This window comes from Alosa pseudoharengus, unplaced genomic scaffold (genome assembly GCF_046254945.1).
Source record: "Alosa pseudoharengus isolate Yale_2024_CS ecotype anadromous, Long Island Sound unplaced genomic scaffold, YU_APseudo_1.1 YU_APseudo_1.1_scf_34, whole genome shotgun sequence".
NCBI lineage: Eukaryota > Metazoa > Chordata > Actinopteri > Clupeiformes > Clupeidae > Alosa > Alosa pseudoharengus.
The window spans coordinates 50,995-67,563 of NW_027468737.1; the positions used below are offsets into that span (position 1 = coordinate 50,995).

At 41.2% G+C, this 16,569-nt stretch overlaps 1 long non-coding RNA gene and 1 pseudogene across 1 annotated transcript; one reads left to right on the forward strand and one right to left on the reverse strand.

Moving 5' to 3' along the window:
* Nucleotides 1-481: 481 nt before the first annotated feature.
* Nucleotides 482-8,609, reverse strand: LOC143101381 (uncharacterized). Its single transcript, XR_012982292.1, has 3 exons — nucleotides 8,073-8,609; nucleotides 7,605-7,719; nucleotides 482-2,005 (listed from the first exon to the last, which is right to left on the reverse strand). It is a non-coding gene; the product is annotated as an uncharacterized LOC143101381 (long non-coding RNA).
* Nucleotides 8,610-9,009: 400 nt separating this feature from the next.
* LOC143101380 (mitotic spindle assembly checkpoint protein MAD2B-like) lies at nucleotides 9,010-14,774 on the forward strand (annotated as a pseudogene).
* The last annotated feature ends 1,795 nt before the right edge of the window (nucleotides 14,775-16,569 follow it).

Here is a 16,569-nt window from a genome sequence, read left to right on the forward strand (position 1 = left end):
TGTGAGGTTGTGGATGCAATAAAGATCATCTATGATCACAGACTGACAGTGCTTTTATCTGACATCCCTAAGATAAGATCAGATCAGATCAGATAATCCTGTAAATCTGCACGGTTACAGGAGCAGGCTAAATGCTCCGTTTGAAGGAGAAACACGCTGTGATTGGTTGAGAGCAGCAAGCGATCTCTTTCATAGCTGTGATATGATACAGGGGAGGATATGTGATTGGTTGAGAGCAGCAAGCGCTCTCTTTCATAACTGTGATATGATACAGGGGAGGATATGTGAGCCTGTCCTCTGCCCTGGCTGCACCCCACCTGCTAGCCTTTCAACAGAGGCATGTTATGGAATATAGTTGGAGACATGCATCATTTGGACATACATTTTCCAGGTATGTTGTTTAAAATTCAATATTACACATGGGTGAATGAAAAAAAACACGTGGAGACTTCATCATTTTATTATAACTGATAATGATATGGTAGAATAAAAACATAAATTACGAAAATAAAGACATTTAAATCATTTGGATTAGATTTCTTATCATGGTCTCCATATCATATGCATACAGTGTTCATAGGCAATATTAATATCTGATATGATTTACATTAATCAACTGAATCTGTCTGTGGATATTCAAAACGTTCCACTTTCCCAGTAATCAGATGTTTACATCAACTTTGATTTGTTTCTATGGCACAGCTGGCAGCCAATCACCTTAGACATGCACTGACCTGCAGTGCAGCGCCTAGCACCTGATTGATGAACCGCCAATCACAAGCAGCTCGCCTACGCACTACGCCTTGTGTTTATAAAGCCTGTTTCCATGGATATGGACATAAACATATGCAGATTTTAAATTAAATACATTAAAGTCATATCAAATTGATTCATTTACAGTTTTTCTCAGTCGCTTTGGTGCTTTTCTCACATCACTATTAACATTTGCACAGCAGTTAGTGCATTTCTCAAAACAATTAGTGCAAACTGCAAAACCTAGTGGATAGCCTGCAAAAGCACGTCACTTGCTCAAAATGAATAGTCCATTCCTCAAAAGCAAGTATTTATGTCAGTGAAACTGCCAGTGTCATCAAAATGAGAAGTCTTGACACCATCGTTTATGAACAAGATAGTCAAATGGCTTTGTCATGTTTTCATTACGATACGACAGTTTATGCTCTCAGTGTTTTCCCATGGAAAAAAAAGGTCAGAACTCGGTGACACTACCTGAAAATGCTCAAGACAGCACTATACAGTACTTGTACAGCCATTTGAAAACTACAGTAAAGTTACAAATTGCTGTAGTTAGGGGAGTAAGTGAGTACAAGACACTGAATATGTACGTTTCACAGTTTTACTGTATATGCTCTTTGCAATTCTACAGCATTGTAACAGAATTTGATAACTAGTTCACCAATTTTCTATGTAATGACTCAAGCAATGAAATGAAGACTATTAGTTTTATTGGGAACGACTATTCAGCATCCATAAGTATAGTTCATTTTGACTGACATGACAAAGCAACTGATACATGTTCAAAAGCATTTGCAATTTGTTCAGAGGAAGGAGAAATTACTACTATGATGTGCACAAATGACTAAATGTTGTGGAGGTTGAACTAATAGTAATGAGAATTTTCATTCTGATCTGAGAAAAGCACCAAAGCGACTGAGAAAAACTGTAAGTCACATTAAAGTAAAGTCATTATAAAACTATGAATGTTTTTTTGCTGTTAAATAATGGTGTGTTTTAGGACAGAGCAGTATCCTGGTTCCGGTTCCTCAGCACCTGCTGAAGTCCTGGATGTATTTCAAACGTGCAGGATCTTCAGGTGCACTGACTAGCCACTCCTCGTTGACCACACATGAACAGCAGGGGGCGTCAGCGTCCATGGACGTAGTACCCAGTCACGTAGCCCAGGATGTAGACCGACACCAGCGCCGCCAGAGCTCCGGCGATTCTGATGTAGATGCCCAGGTTCCCTGTGCACAGGCGGTTATAGAACCTGAGGGGCAAATAGGGCATTAGAACCCCAACACACAGATGGCTATAGAAGCTAAGAGGCACTTGGGAGGCGTTATTACTACAGTACAGGCACAATGTTATTTAGTCAGTCCCATATGTTTGCCAATATTATTCAATATTATTATATAATAATATATATTATAATGACAATAATATGGTAATTTCCATATGATGTCTATGATGTATGAGTTAGTAATAGTCCCATTAGTCTCTACTGGGAAATGTGCCTTTCTCCAGTCACTGGCAACAGCTCTCCCAGCATGCTACTGTCCAGGAACCAAGCCCTTCTTAACGAAGTTCTATCACAAGGTCATAAAACACCATAATCCATAAAAATTGAGCAATTTGCCATATACACGGGTTTCCCGTTTACCAACAAAACTAGATGCGCGCGCAGCCGTGAGGCAGAAGACGCTTTGTGGCCGTCCACAACGTTATAAACTTAACCTAAATAGTCGGCTGCTGTAAGCTACTATCGGATTTTTTTGTATACCCCTGTTGTCTCAATGATAATAACATCTCATTTCAGACTATATTTCAAAGTTTGACGTTCATTTGGATTATTAATATACATCGTATTTTGTCATTTTTGGCTAAGACATGCATTCCGTTAGGAATATTGAACATATTTAACATTCTCTAACCATCGTGATTTCGAATTGGTGCAGTTTTCAGCACAAAAACTCATTTTATTCTTTTGCTCTTTTGCATTGCTCTATGCTGTTCTATGGTGCTTTCTGCCTCTTGGTTGCGCACGCATGTTTTTGTGACGTTCCATAGAAATCCATGTATGGTTCCTTGTTCCCAAGGACAATAGATGTGTAGCATGCAGTGAATCTAAAAGCTATCATACACAAGACACAAGATACTACTTACAGTACTTACAACAAAACTGAATGCTATTAAACACACCTGCTGTTTGGGTTCACTTATGAAATCTTATAGAGAAAGACTTGTCCTATTTTTGTCCTATGTCCTATTTTTTTTTTGTCATTCTTTCTTTCTCATAGGACAGACAGATAACGCATGTAATGTTCAAAATTAAAAAAGTAAAAAAATGATCCACCACACAGCAAAATGTACAAGTGCAATAAACACTTAGTATGCTATTACCATGCTGGCATCCTGTTTTCCGTGGAAATAATTAATTAAATAATTAAATAAAATAATTCCGTGGAAATGCATGGATTCCAGTTGCTGCTACTGGAAGCAATTGAATCCATGCATTTCCATTGAATTATTTTTGGAATCTGATCCCTTATCATACCTGTTCATTCGTACTTGTCGCTCGACTTATCGTGACTAAATTCAAGATGGCGTCGAACGTAAATTCCTTAAGGTACTGTCTGTAAAAATCGTCTTGTAAATACCAGTGCTTTTTCAAAGTTCTCCATGTCTCGTTTTAAATGTCAAGGCCCTCGGAAGTCTAGGCATAAAAAAAAAAATTCTTGGGTTCCGGTTTCCGACCGACCCTGTCAATTTATGTGCGACCCAAATTTATTTTATGAGCTTGGGGAATAACACTAAAGGCTACATTAAATAAATCCACAAATAAAAGGCGAACTATAATTACATTAATTACCCCTTGCTTTATGTATAGGGATGAGCGTATTCTCTCTTTTACAAAGAAGCCTATGCACAGCTGTTCACGAAGACGATTGTTGTCACTTACCAAGGCACTCGCAATTTTGTCCAAACACTGCAACTTTTCTAGCCTAGAAATGTAGACGCGCCCCTAGCGCTAGCCCTAGGGCTAGTCTAGCAACTCTCCGTTGACTTGTGAGCTCTAGAAATCGAAACTAAATATGGCATTGAAATCGTGTATAGAGTCGTTTGTTGGGCTTAACATAATAATTGATGGCAGAGTTGCAACGGTTTGGCTTGAATTCCCTGCTACTTGAAAACAAATATCATATTGCGTCCTATTGCGTGCAGAGGGAATTTGAAAGACAACTGATTATCCCGACCCTCGGACTGAGCACTGCGAACGGTGAGTGCCCAGACCCTACATTATAATGTGGGTCTGGCTCGCCAGGCTACAACTTTTCCGCAAATTTGACCAATCATCGTAGTTTCACCGTGAAATTTCACCTACCACAATAGTCCCTCGCGCAGAATATTGAGCCAGATGGCACACTTACTTCTGCACCTTCTGCATATGACACCAAAGACTGCCCTAACGTGTTCATTCCTCTGCAGTTTTGATGACAATAAATAGAAGGCTAACATTAACTAGAAATGCAATTCCAAGGAATTACCAGTGCATGAAAATGCTAAAGTTGTGATGTAAAATATCATGTATAGTTAAAACAGATAATACAGAGATGGTTACTACGGTGATGCTAGGATAGACATGGTGGTTGCATAGCTTAATAAAAGTTGATAGTTTAAAAGTAGACTGTTTAAAAGCTGAATGTAGATAGTTTAAAAGTTGTTGATAGACAGTAGATAGTTTAAAAGTTGTTGATAGACAGCTAGTTTAATAGATAGTTTAATGATAGTTTAAAAGTAGACCGTTTAAAAGTTGAAGGTAAATAGTTTAAAAGTTGTTGACAGACTGGAAGTTGAATGAATGTTGATATTCAAATAGTTTAATGGCTGTGTATAGGTAGATATTTGACGATAACTGAAAGTTGGAATGGCTCTAATGTTTGCTAGCAGTTATGCTAAGATTTTTAATTCTGCTAACCATGCTACTTAGCTAATGTTTTATAGCAGTGCTAGCAATGCTAACATGCTAACCATGCTACTTAGCTAACTTAACTAACATTTTCTAGCAGTTTTGCTAAACATGCTAACTATGTTAGCAATGCTAACTATGTTAACCATGTGACTTAGCTAACCAAGCTTATCATTTTAGTAGTTTTGCTAACTATGTTAATTAGCATGCTAACAATGTTAGTATGCTAACTATGTTAACCATGTTACTTAATTAATTTAGCTAATCATTTTTAGCAGTTATGCTAACTATGCTAACTAGCATGCTAACATGTTAGCATGCTAACTATGCTAACCATGTTACTTAGCTAACCTAGCTAATCATTTTTAGCAGTTTTATTAAAAGTGCTAAATAGCATGATAACATGCTAGCATGCTAACTATGCTAACCATGTTACTTAGCTAACTTAGCTAATCATTTTTAGCAGTTTTGCTAAAAATGCTAACTAGCATGCTAACATATTAGCATGCTAACTATGCTAACCATGTTACTTAGCTAATCATTTTTAGCAGTTTTGCTAAAAATGCTAACTAGCATGTTAACATGCTAGCATGCTAACTATGTTAACCATGTGACTTAGCTAACTTAGCTAATCATTTTTAGTAATTTTGCTAAAAATGATAACTAGCATGCTAACATGCTAGTATGCTAACTTGTTAGCATGTTAACTATGCTAACCATGCTAACTAGCTACAGTGGGTAGGAGTCATAGTTGATGACAAGTAACAGTTACAATGGCTAAACAGTTAAAAAGTTCAGTAGTTTAAAGGGTTAAATTGTTTAACAGTGAAATATTGTAGTGAGTACTTTTATTTTTAAACAGTTTTTGGCAGAGGAAGCAGTTTAACAGGATGTGTAGTCTTAATAGGGCCAGTTTGTATGCTTAAAGCCTGAGACTGGCAGTTGAGATCCAGGTGGCCTGAACAATTTCTCCACAAGAAACAGCTAAAAACACAGCAACTTCCATCCAGGCATTTTAGGTCGCAACAGTCTAAAAAAAACCTCGCGAAATCCTGGAGGGACTGATTTTCTACCTATCCCTTACTGCCACTGGGGGGGAATTTTTTTTTTTTTTTAAATTCCCTACCGATCCATGGCCTCAACTGACAACCAACAGGAACCAAACCTTTTTTTTTTATGCCCTACCAATGAAGTATGGAGCTACTTTGAGCCTCGTAAATGGTGTAAAACAGTGATTTATTTGCATGGCTAGGCCGATGCCCGAGGCACCACAACGAAACACTGTGGGTAGCAGTGGCTAGCGGCAGATTTCTGAGTGCAGGGGACAAGCCGAGGTGAGCTATGAGACATACGTTCACACTCGGTATCATGTTTCAACACACTTTAGGTCAATATCACACCGGAATTCTCCTTTAACATAGTTTTAACATAGTCACAATTTTTTGGAGGTGCACGTCGAGCTACGGCGGAGGGGTCTGTGGGGGTACGCCGTCGATTCAACGCAGAAGCATAAAACAGGCTTAACATTTCAACTGTTCAATTGTAGCAAAAAAAGGGTCCTATGTTCCCCTTTTTCAGAAAAAGGCTCCTATGTGTAACGGAGGCGAACTGAGCTAGCGTGCTAGTTGCCCGTGTAAATCCTCACAGCCCTAACCTTAAGAACGCTTCTAACCACTGAGTTGGAAGCCTGGGCTTTTAGCTCAGTGGTTAGAGCGTTCGACTCCCATGCCGGTGAGTGTCGAGGTGGCGCGTTCGAGGGCCGTGAGCGGTGGACGAATTACGACCTCTGTTACATATGTTCCCCGGTATGTATTGTGGCCGGGGAACATAGGACCCTTTTGGGGAAAAACGGGGAACATAGAACCCTTTTTCTGAAAAAGTGTCCTATGTTCCCCGAGCGACTAACTCCACTGGCTCCGATGGCTAACTCCAGTGGCGGCTCCGATGGCTAACTCCATTGGCGGCTCCGATGGCTAACTCCAGTGGCGGCTCCGATGGCTAACTCCACTGGCGGCTCCAATGGCTAACTCCAATGGCTTCGATTGCTAACTCCACTGGTGTGTTTGTGCTGGAGGTGAATAGCTGCAGTGTTCAGACGCTTAGTTGGAATCCCCAACCTCACTTCACTCACTTCACTAACGTAACCTTGGAAAGGTTGATCTAACTCACTGACCTCTCTGACCTTTCCCCTGATATGTGTGTGTGTGTGTGTGTGTGTGTGTGTGTGTGTGTGTGTGTGTGTGTGTGTGTGTGAGTGTGCGTGACCCCGAGCTTTGATGATTTAATATGTTTGCTATGTAGGGATGGTGCGCCCCTACAACACACACCCCAGAGAGTAAACAAAAACATGGGGAATGCTAACAGGCTCAATGCTAACAGGCTCAAATTAAACTCTTGACAGCTCCACACTGTGAAAGAGCATGGTAAACTAGGCCATGTGATTCACCATTGTTTTGGAAACAGTGCAATTGTTGCATGATGTGTGTGTGTGTGTGTGACAGATATATGTGTGTGTGTGTGTGTGTGTGTGTGTGTGTGACAGATATATGTGTGTGTGTGTGTGTGTGTGTGTGTGTGTGTGTGTGTGTGTGTGTGTGTGTGTGTGTGTGACAGATATGATACAGTATAACTAATGATGAAACAGTACAGATATGATACAGTATAACTAATGATGAAACTATTAGTCCCTTTGGAATTAACATTTATCCTTTTATCTTATTTTTCCTTTCATTATTTAATTATGTCTTTATACCAATATTAATGTAAAGTTGATTATTAACATGTTATACCTGTAGCTTAATTTGGCAACAATGACTTTATTCATTCATGCCATTCAAATAAACTTTGATTTGAGAGAGAGAGAGAGAGAGATGTGTATATCACAGAGGAGAGAGCTTACCTGATTAAGCTGGACTGGGACTGGGCAGAGTTGAGGTTAACATCATCATTCCACCTGCTGTACGAGACATTCGCATCTTCAGCCTCCATGTTTTTGCCTCACCAATGTAATCCGGCTAGAAAACAACAGCACCAGACGGACTGGGTTATAAACAGAAACAGTCTGTAGCCGCCTTTGAATACATAGAGAGCTAATAGAACATGGTATTTTTCTACTCTCGGTCGCACAAAACCACACACAGCCTAGCCTATCCAATGTGACCAAAGTCCAACTTTGAAAAGTATAGGAAGATTATTGCTCAACTTAGGGTATGGTCATTCAAAGCATGTTTTAAAACGCATCCCATGTCGTGAAAAGTTCACGACTAATCTTCAAACTTGACTGAAACTCATTCTTTAACTGAGAGAAGCGCTACAGGTAAATAAACAGTTTTATTCCGATTAACAGTCATCTAGTTGAAATACTCACTATTCGCTGCTTGGGGAGCCTGTAGCCGTGTGAGTCGTCGCTCCTATTGATGTGGTGGTGCTGCTCTTTATGTGTCTCATCAGAAGTCGGGTGTAAAATTTACTCCGGTCATTAAAGCACTGCTTCCTCTGACCGTAGTGGGCTATTCACGCCGCTTATTACTACCGCTCCAGATAAACCTCTGACCAAATTCCACAGTATTACGCAGTCTCCGGTTAGAGCTGATATAGCACACCTCAGCTTTTCTGTGTCTTGAATGGCCTATCGCTACACTTGCTGTAATTCCACATTGTCTTTGCTAAACGCATGGTCAAATTAGACAAGTTGGCCCGCGTGGGCAGGTTGGATATTGTATTGGTTATCTTGAATAAGGGTGGCAAGTTAGGATGTGCGCTGGGGTGTGTCTGACAGTCAGTCAATAAATGATGGCCCAGCCTGCACATGCCCATGCTATTTGTGCAGGATTGATGTGAGAACCATTCACTTCAAGTCCTTACTTGATAGCCTATTCAGGCCAATTTAATAACGTAGCCGAGCCTAATTTAGTTGGCTATTTGAAATGCTTTACTTGCAGCCAAGGCTAGACCTACTTTTAAAACGTTTAATTTAAACTTTAAACATGCCTATATAATTTCAATGCTAAAAATGTAGGTCTATGGTAAAGTAGTGCACACAAAGATTGTTAAGGCGGAGCACACTCTTTCGGCTTATAATGCCTTCATCAGATAGCCTACAGATCAGAAAAAATCTGATGAAGGGCCGTAACATCTTTTGTTTATAAAAACTTGTCGGAGTGTGGGGTTGAACTTTTTACCAGTGGCCAGTAGCCTATACCTCACAAAAATCATTGCGTAGGCCTGCACACACCTTTCATAAGATGTAGCCTAATCATTATATTCTGACCTTGCTCTATGAAACCCAACATTTATTAAACTCCAAAGATTGTAATTTAGGGCCTAGGCTACATTAGCGGACCAGAAGAAGGAAGAAGGGGTGGTTCTCTTCCCTGACGTCATTCACAGGCGACATCAGGATTTGTAAACATGTAACGTTAGGACTGATTCCAAAAATGATACCGCACTGGAAGCATTTTTGCTAGCCCTCGTCAACGTACGTAGCTTACTGCATAGCATTATGCAACAAGTCGTTTGGTAGATTAAGGAATTCATTTTTTAAAATATGCTACTGTCCAAGTCAGAGCAAATACTTGCTGTATAAACATGATGATCTGAGGTTAGCTTAACGTTAGCGATAGCTTGCTTGCTAACTAACTAACTAATTTCTCATTACGTATATTCTCCCAGAGTTTCTCAAAGGCTTTACCCATCACCACCCATTCCAGTTATCAGTATATACTTCCTCATGTGGTACTCAGTCAGGTAACATTAGACTGAATTCACAGGTGTATAACAGCAGTCTATTTAGAAGTGCCATTGACTAAAGGATGGCTACATTAACGCGACAGGATCTTAATTTTGGCCAAGGTAAGATGCTGCTCTCTGAACTGTCTATTTCACGTCATTTCAATTACGTGTAGGATATTTCAGAGATGATGCCGTTGATTGCTTTTGCAGTGGTGGCAGATATATTATGCGAGTTTCTGGAGGTTGCCATTCATCTCATTCTGTACGTCCGAGAGGTGTATCCGTCGGGAATCTTTCAGAAGAGGAAGAAATACAACGTCCCCGTCCAGGTTTTGATTTAGGGTGTTTGTATGTTTGTTGGCGCAGCAATTTCCTCTGCTCTTAATGGGTTGTATTAAATAGCACTCAAAGTAAAGCATCACCACTCCATTGCTTTTAGTGCTTATTTTTTTCTATTGCTTGTTACGATTTGCTAGATGTCATGCCACCCTGAGCTGAATCAGTACATCCAGGACACTCTTCACTGTGTAAAACCACTCATTGAGAAGGTAAGGAGCACATGGATTCCTCAGAGGGTACATTAACATTAATTAATCTATTGCCCTTTTTTGCTTTTATGTACTATTAGTCTTTATGTACTATTATTCTTTGCTTTTGTTTATGTAAAGCACATTGAACTACAATAAATAAACTTTTCTTGCCTAAAATGTATAATGACTGATGTCCCTTAGTGACCACTAATGCAGCACTTTTGTAAAGACAGTAGACCCCACAGTGTCCTCACTGAAGACCAAGAGACTGACATCTCCTGGGTCAGTCTCTGTCTGTTGTTAGAATGCCAGTCCCTTAAACTCTCATATTCTCGACATTGAGGTATCATCATTTCCTCTTGACATAAAGCAGTCTTTGGGCTGCATGGTCTGTGGTTGGTTTCGTTCATAGAAAATGTATAGAACTATTCTGATGAGCTAGATAGAACAGCGAAAGCGTTACAGTCTGAAGTTGACGACCGCTGGTTTGAGTGAGTGCCCTTACAAACTACCAGCTGGCTCATAGAGAATGTACTCAACTGAATGGCCTGATATTCTGTGTCATTTTTAAATTCAGTAGTTCTATACATTTTCAGTTGTCCAATGCATTTGTTTTCACTGAGTTGTCCCAAACCGGAAGTGATGTTGCCGTGATGTTGAGAGTACAGTATTGGACAATAGCTGTGTTTCAGCTTCGTCATACAAACATAATCTCAACCCAGAACCACACACTGAAAAATTCACCGTGGCTGCTCATGACATGGGCATGGTGGTATTCTATGGAAGCTGTGTTACAGAGTGCGGTTTCTTTGACAGAATGAGCTGGTGTGCGACTTACCCTCCAGGTTTCCTCTTTGTCCTGTAGAATGCGACTTACCCTCCAAATGTTCTGTATCTGTAGAATGAGGCTGAGAAGGTCGTAGTGGTCATCATGGACAAGGAGCACCATGCCGTGGAAAGATTTGTGTTCGAGATTTCCCAACCTCCTCTGCTGTCCATTAGGTGAGTACCCAACATGGCCGACGTTGAGAACAGGAGTGTGACTGAATAGAATGCTCCTTTCACACGTTTTAATAAGACCCATCTGTTTTTCCCTAATCATCTATGATATATCATCATAGAAATGTGATGGTCTTGTCTTGGTGCATGGTTGCAGCACTGAACCCCTCCTGTTGGTTGTAATTGTGGCGGAATGAAATCTGCTTGCCAATGCCCTTGCCTGTAATATTGTGTGTGTTTGTGTGTGTGTGTGTGTGTGCAGCTCAGAGACACTGCTGTCACATGTGGAACAACTTCTCCGGGCTGTGATACTGAAGATCAGCGTATGTGATGCTGTTTTGGACAACAACCCACCAGGTACCACCCAAGCTCTGCCACTGATGCTAAATGTGCTGCTGTGTTAACAGGCAAAACATGTTACATTGAAGTTGAACTTTTAAATCAAATGAATCCTAGATAAGTGCAGGAATGTATAAATGTATGAATCCTAAATAAGTGCAGGAATGAGAATTTATAAATGTATGTATGCAGCATAAGCCAGGGTCAGCATGTATAGGCTAGGGAGACCCCGTTGTGTGCACATGAATAAAGAGGATGGCATTTCATCTGCACTGTCCGTAACTATAATGAGGATGGCATTTCATCTGCACTGTCCGTAACTATAATGAGGATGGCATTTCATCTGCACTGTCCGTAACTATAAAGAGGATGGCATTTCATCTGCACTGTCCGTAACTATAAAGAGGATGGCATTTCATCTGCACTGTCCGTAACTATAAAGAGGATGGCATTTCATCTGCACTGTCCGTAACTATAATGAGTTTGATTGTTTTGCAGGGTGCACATTCACTGTGCTGGTACACACTAGAGAGGCTGCCACGAGAAATATGGAGAAAATTCAAGTGATCAAGGTTGGCCGACACATCAACATAGCTGAACGCAGTTTACATCACATTATTAGGTTGGCCGACACATCAACATAGCTGAACACAGTTTACATCACATTATTAGGTTGGCCCACACATCAACAAAGCTGAACACAGTTTACATCACATTATTAGGTTGGCCGACACATCAACATAGCTGAACACAGTTTACATCACATTATTAGGTTGGCCCACACATCAACATAGCTGAACACAGTTTACATCACATTATTAGGTTGGCCGACACATCAACATAGCTGAACACAGTTTACATCACATTATTAGGTTGGCCCACACATCAACATAGCTGAACACAGTTTACATCACATTATTAGGTTGGCCGACACATCAACATAGCTGAACACAGTTTACATCACATTATTAGGTTGGCCGACACATCAACATAGCTGAACACAGTTTACATCACATTATTAGGTTGGCCGACACATCAACATAGCTGAACACAGTTTACATCACATTATTAGGTTGGCCCAGACATCAGCATAGCTGAACACAGTTTACATCACATTAGACAAACATAGCTGAACACAGTTTACATCACATTAGACAAACATAGCTGAACACAGTTTACTTCACATTATTAGGTTGGCCCACACATCAACATAGCTGAACACAGTTTACATCACATTAGACAAACGTAGCTGAACACCGTTTACATCACATTATTAGACTTTAGTTTTAAGTTAATAAATATTAAATGACTAGTATTTAGGAATATGGTATGTTCGTAGATGTTGTTGATGATTTTCAGATCTATTCTAGAATACACTGTTGTATGGGTCTGATCTATTCTAGAATACACTGTTGTACACTGTTGTATGGGTCTGATCTATTCTGGAATACACTGTTGTATGGGTCTGCCTGAGCCATGCGTGTTAAAGGTGCGATTTGTAGGATTGTTACCGAACGTTCTGTAGGACAAAATCAAAACACTGGTGAACGTTCTCAAGACTACCAGACGCGAGCCTCTTCTGGGTTGCCAGATGTAATGAAGACTTAACTAACGTTAGTTGACCTGCAGCTGCTTTAACGTTTCTCCAACCATGACCCAGCTACACATTACGGAAACAGTGAAAACAAAAAATACCTCTCTAACCAACTTAACATATTTAGCTGAAGTTAGCGATGCAGATGAAGTTTAGCCTAGGCTACCTGTTGTGGAGAAATATGGCCAGCTCTGCGTCAGACTTGATATTCTTAGTTTGACGAAGACGTCACCATCTCAGGAAGCTCCTCCGATGCGCGTCCACTTAATTTGTTTCTTGTTTTAATTTTGGAAATTTGCCTGCCTCTCGTAGGCGTTCATGACTACAACTGACAGCTGTTGACAGTTGGCCTTTGCTAATTTGGCAACACAAATAGGAGGACACGCTAGCCCATTATTATGGTATAATAATGTAATACGCTATTCTAGAATTAATCGTTCAAAACATAAACGAAAATTCCAAGAGAATTTTTTTTCATGGGTTTTACGGGTTAGAGTAATGTTGTCAAATAAGCCATTACTTCAATTCATCGTGTTTCCTTACTCTCTGACAACATATGGTGATCATTTTTGGAATGGTTACAGTTTATTTTCCATTATTTCCTACATACTGGTCCTTTAAGCATGTCCTGGTGTTGTCCAGGATTTTCCTAATGTGTGTGTGTGTCAGATTGAGAATGTCCTGGTGTTCTCCAGGAATGCGAGTGTGTGTGTGTCAGATTGAGCATGTCCTGGTGTTCTCCAGAGTTTTTAGAGTGTGTGTGTATGGGTCAGATTGAGCCTTGCGTGTTGTTCTCCAGGATTTTCCGTGGATCGATCGTGGCGGATGAGCAAGAGGTGCACATGCAGGGCTCCCGACTCATCCCGCTCAAGACCATGACATCCGACATCGTCAAAGTATGTCTGATGACGACTTGAACTCATAAGGCACTTATTTATTATAATAATGACAATAATGACAATGAATACACATAATCCTTTTGTCTGTAGAGTAAATACGTTTCACAGATTGTTACTGTGCTACTGGATACACATATAAACATACACTTAAACATACACTACATACACTAAATCAGTGAATATGTTCATAAGTACGTCTGTGCACAGAAACCGTATATCATCAACTGTGTGCAGCGGCTGCCTCTGACCGCTGTGGTCTCTCTCGGCAGATGCAACTCTATGTGGAGGAAAGGGCTCAGAAGACGTCCTAGCTCAGGAGGGAAGGGCTCAGAAGACGTCCTAGCTCAGGGTACGATGGAGGACGAGTGAAGATGTTAACATGGCAAACCTACCTTCCCTAAAATCTCTCCTGCAGACCTTCAGCTTTGGAAGAAGAGAGTTTCTTCCCGGGCTGTTTCCACCTTGAAGCTTAGTTACTCTGTTTAAAGCTTGTCCTTCTGCTCTCTTTAAAGACTGCAAGTAAGGACGCTGTGAAACTGCTCAGATTGTGCTCATGTGGACGAGCTGGTTCTGCCGTGAACTGCCTTCTTAAGCCCTGAACCCTGATCCTGCTTGTAGCGCAGTGTAGTGAACCTGCAATTGGGCTGCTTTTCATTTCCTTCCTCTGTGTGTGTGTGTGTGTGTGTGTACATGTGTGTACATGTGTGTACATGTGTGTGTACATGTGTGTGTACATTGAATGTTTCAGACCAGTGTTTACGATTCATCAAGGACAGTGATAATGTCTTCACCTCCAGTGAAAGACCATGTGGTGGTGCTCATTTGGGAGAATGTCTGTGTTTGTGCTTTGAGACTCTGTGAAAGATCAGATGTCTATGGAGAGTTCAGAGAATTTCACAAATAAACGAAGATATTTGACGGAAAACATTTTACATTAAAGTTGAAAGTGTTTAATAAAGTTTGATTAATTACTCTAACGTCAGTGTTTCACCCACATCTTTGTGCGTTAATAAATTAGTTTGCCAATTAATTTAAATAGACTGGTTCAGTTACCTAGCCTGGCCACGCCCACCTAGAGTCTCCGCTCAGTGACATACTAGTCTGACAAATGACAATACACTAATGTTTCCTCATACACCAGGGGCCTATTGCACAAAACTAAGATAAGGGATTAAGCCGGGATATCTTGGTTATCCTGGCTCAATTTATCCGTTATCCAGTTTCACAAAAGCAGGATAGGGGGCAGCAGGATAGGTTATGGTATAAGTTACCATGGCGATTTATTCTGTGGAGCTAGCCTGCTCCAGACCAGGCTAAGTTCCAGGATCTATTTAATCTCATCCCTTATCTCAGTCAGCAGTCACCACAAACGGAAACCAATAGTTATTCCACTGCCCATTACACATTGTTATCACATATACCTAGACCCACTGTCATTATTTAAACGTTTGTGATCATTAATTAACTTGTACATACTCGCCATTCCCGACCTGTCATGCGACAATGTGACGTCATGGGAGTGCCTAACCATTTCGCGCGTGGTGGTCGCGGAACTAGTTGCAATATTCTCCTAAATAGAGGTGTTGCTGTTTGTTGCCGTTGTGAAGGCTATCGCTACCTACTGTCACAACCACCTGGCTCAAAGTAGCTGTGACATTAAAGTTTTATTTTAACATTAAAAAGATAAAGTCAGTATAGTGTATGAAAAAGGATAGTGTAATGCAAAGTATGTCTAGGGGTGATCAAACAAAAGTGTAAAACGCGACGTCTGTGTGAGGAGCGACGGGCTGAGGCTCTCCCCAGCAGAGCAGCCACGGAGTGACCAGGAATGAGGGTCAGAGTAGCAGAGCAGAGCGACGAGAGCGTCCATTACCCATGAGCTCTTCTTTATGGGACCACCCATTACTCCCAGCACCAATGGGCACTCCATGCTTATAGCAACACCCATTACTCCCAGCACCAATGGGCACTCCATGCTTATAGCAACACCCATTACCCAGCACCAATGGGCACTCCATGCTTATAGCAACACCCATTACCCAGCACCAATGGGCACTCCATGCTTATAGCAACACCCATTACCCAGCACCAATGGGCACTCCATGCTTATAGCAACACCCATTACTCCCAGCACCAATGGGCACTCCATGCTTATAGCAACACCCATTACCCAGCACCAATGGGCACTCCATGCTTATAGCAACACCCATTACCCAGCACCAATGGGCACTCCATGCTTATAGCAACACCCATTACCCAGCACCAATGGGCACTCCATGCTTATAGCAACACCCATTACTCCCAGCACCAATGGGCACTCCATGCTTATAGCAACACCCATTACCCAGCACCAATGGGCACTCCATGCTTATAGCAACACCCATTACCCAGCACCAATGGGCACTCCATGCTTATAGCAACACCCATTACCCAGCACCAATGGGCACTCCATGATCTGCAGATGATAGCAAGGCAGCACAGACCCAAGGGGCAGAGCCCCAACAGGCGTTAGGAAAGATGTAATACTGGGAATGACCAGCAGGGCCGTAACACTACTTCACACCGTAGAAGAAGCAATGAAGCCGCTCTAGTTGCCATGGTGAATCAGTGAATCTGTGATCGGTGGCGGGGTCTATTTGAGGGAGCCTTGAGCGCGCACTTATATAAGATAGGTTTCACCTGGCTTGATGAATCCGTGTCTGCTCATCCTGGCTTGCTCGTTGTGCAACCAATTAAGCCTGTACGCTCTTGTTTTGGATTCGTTGAGCGCAG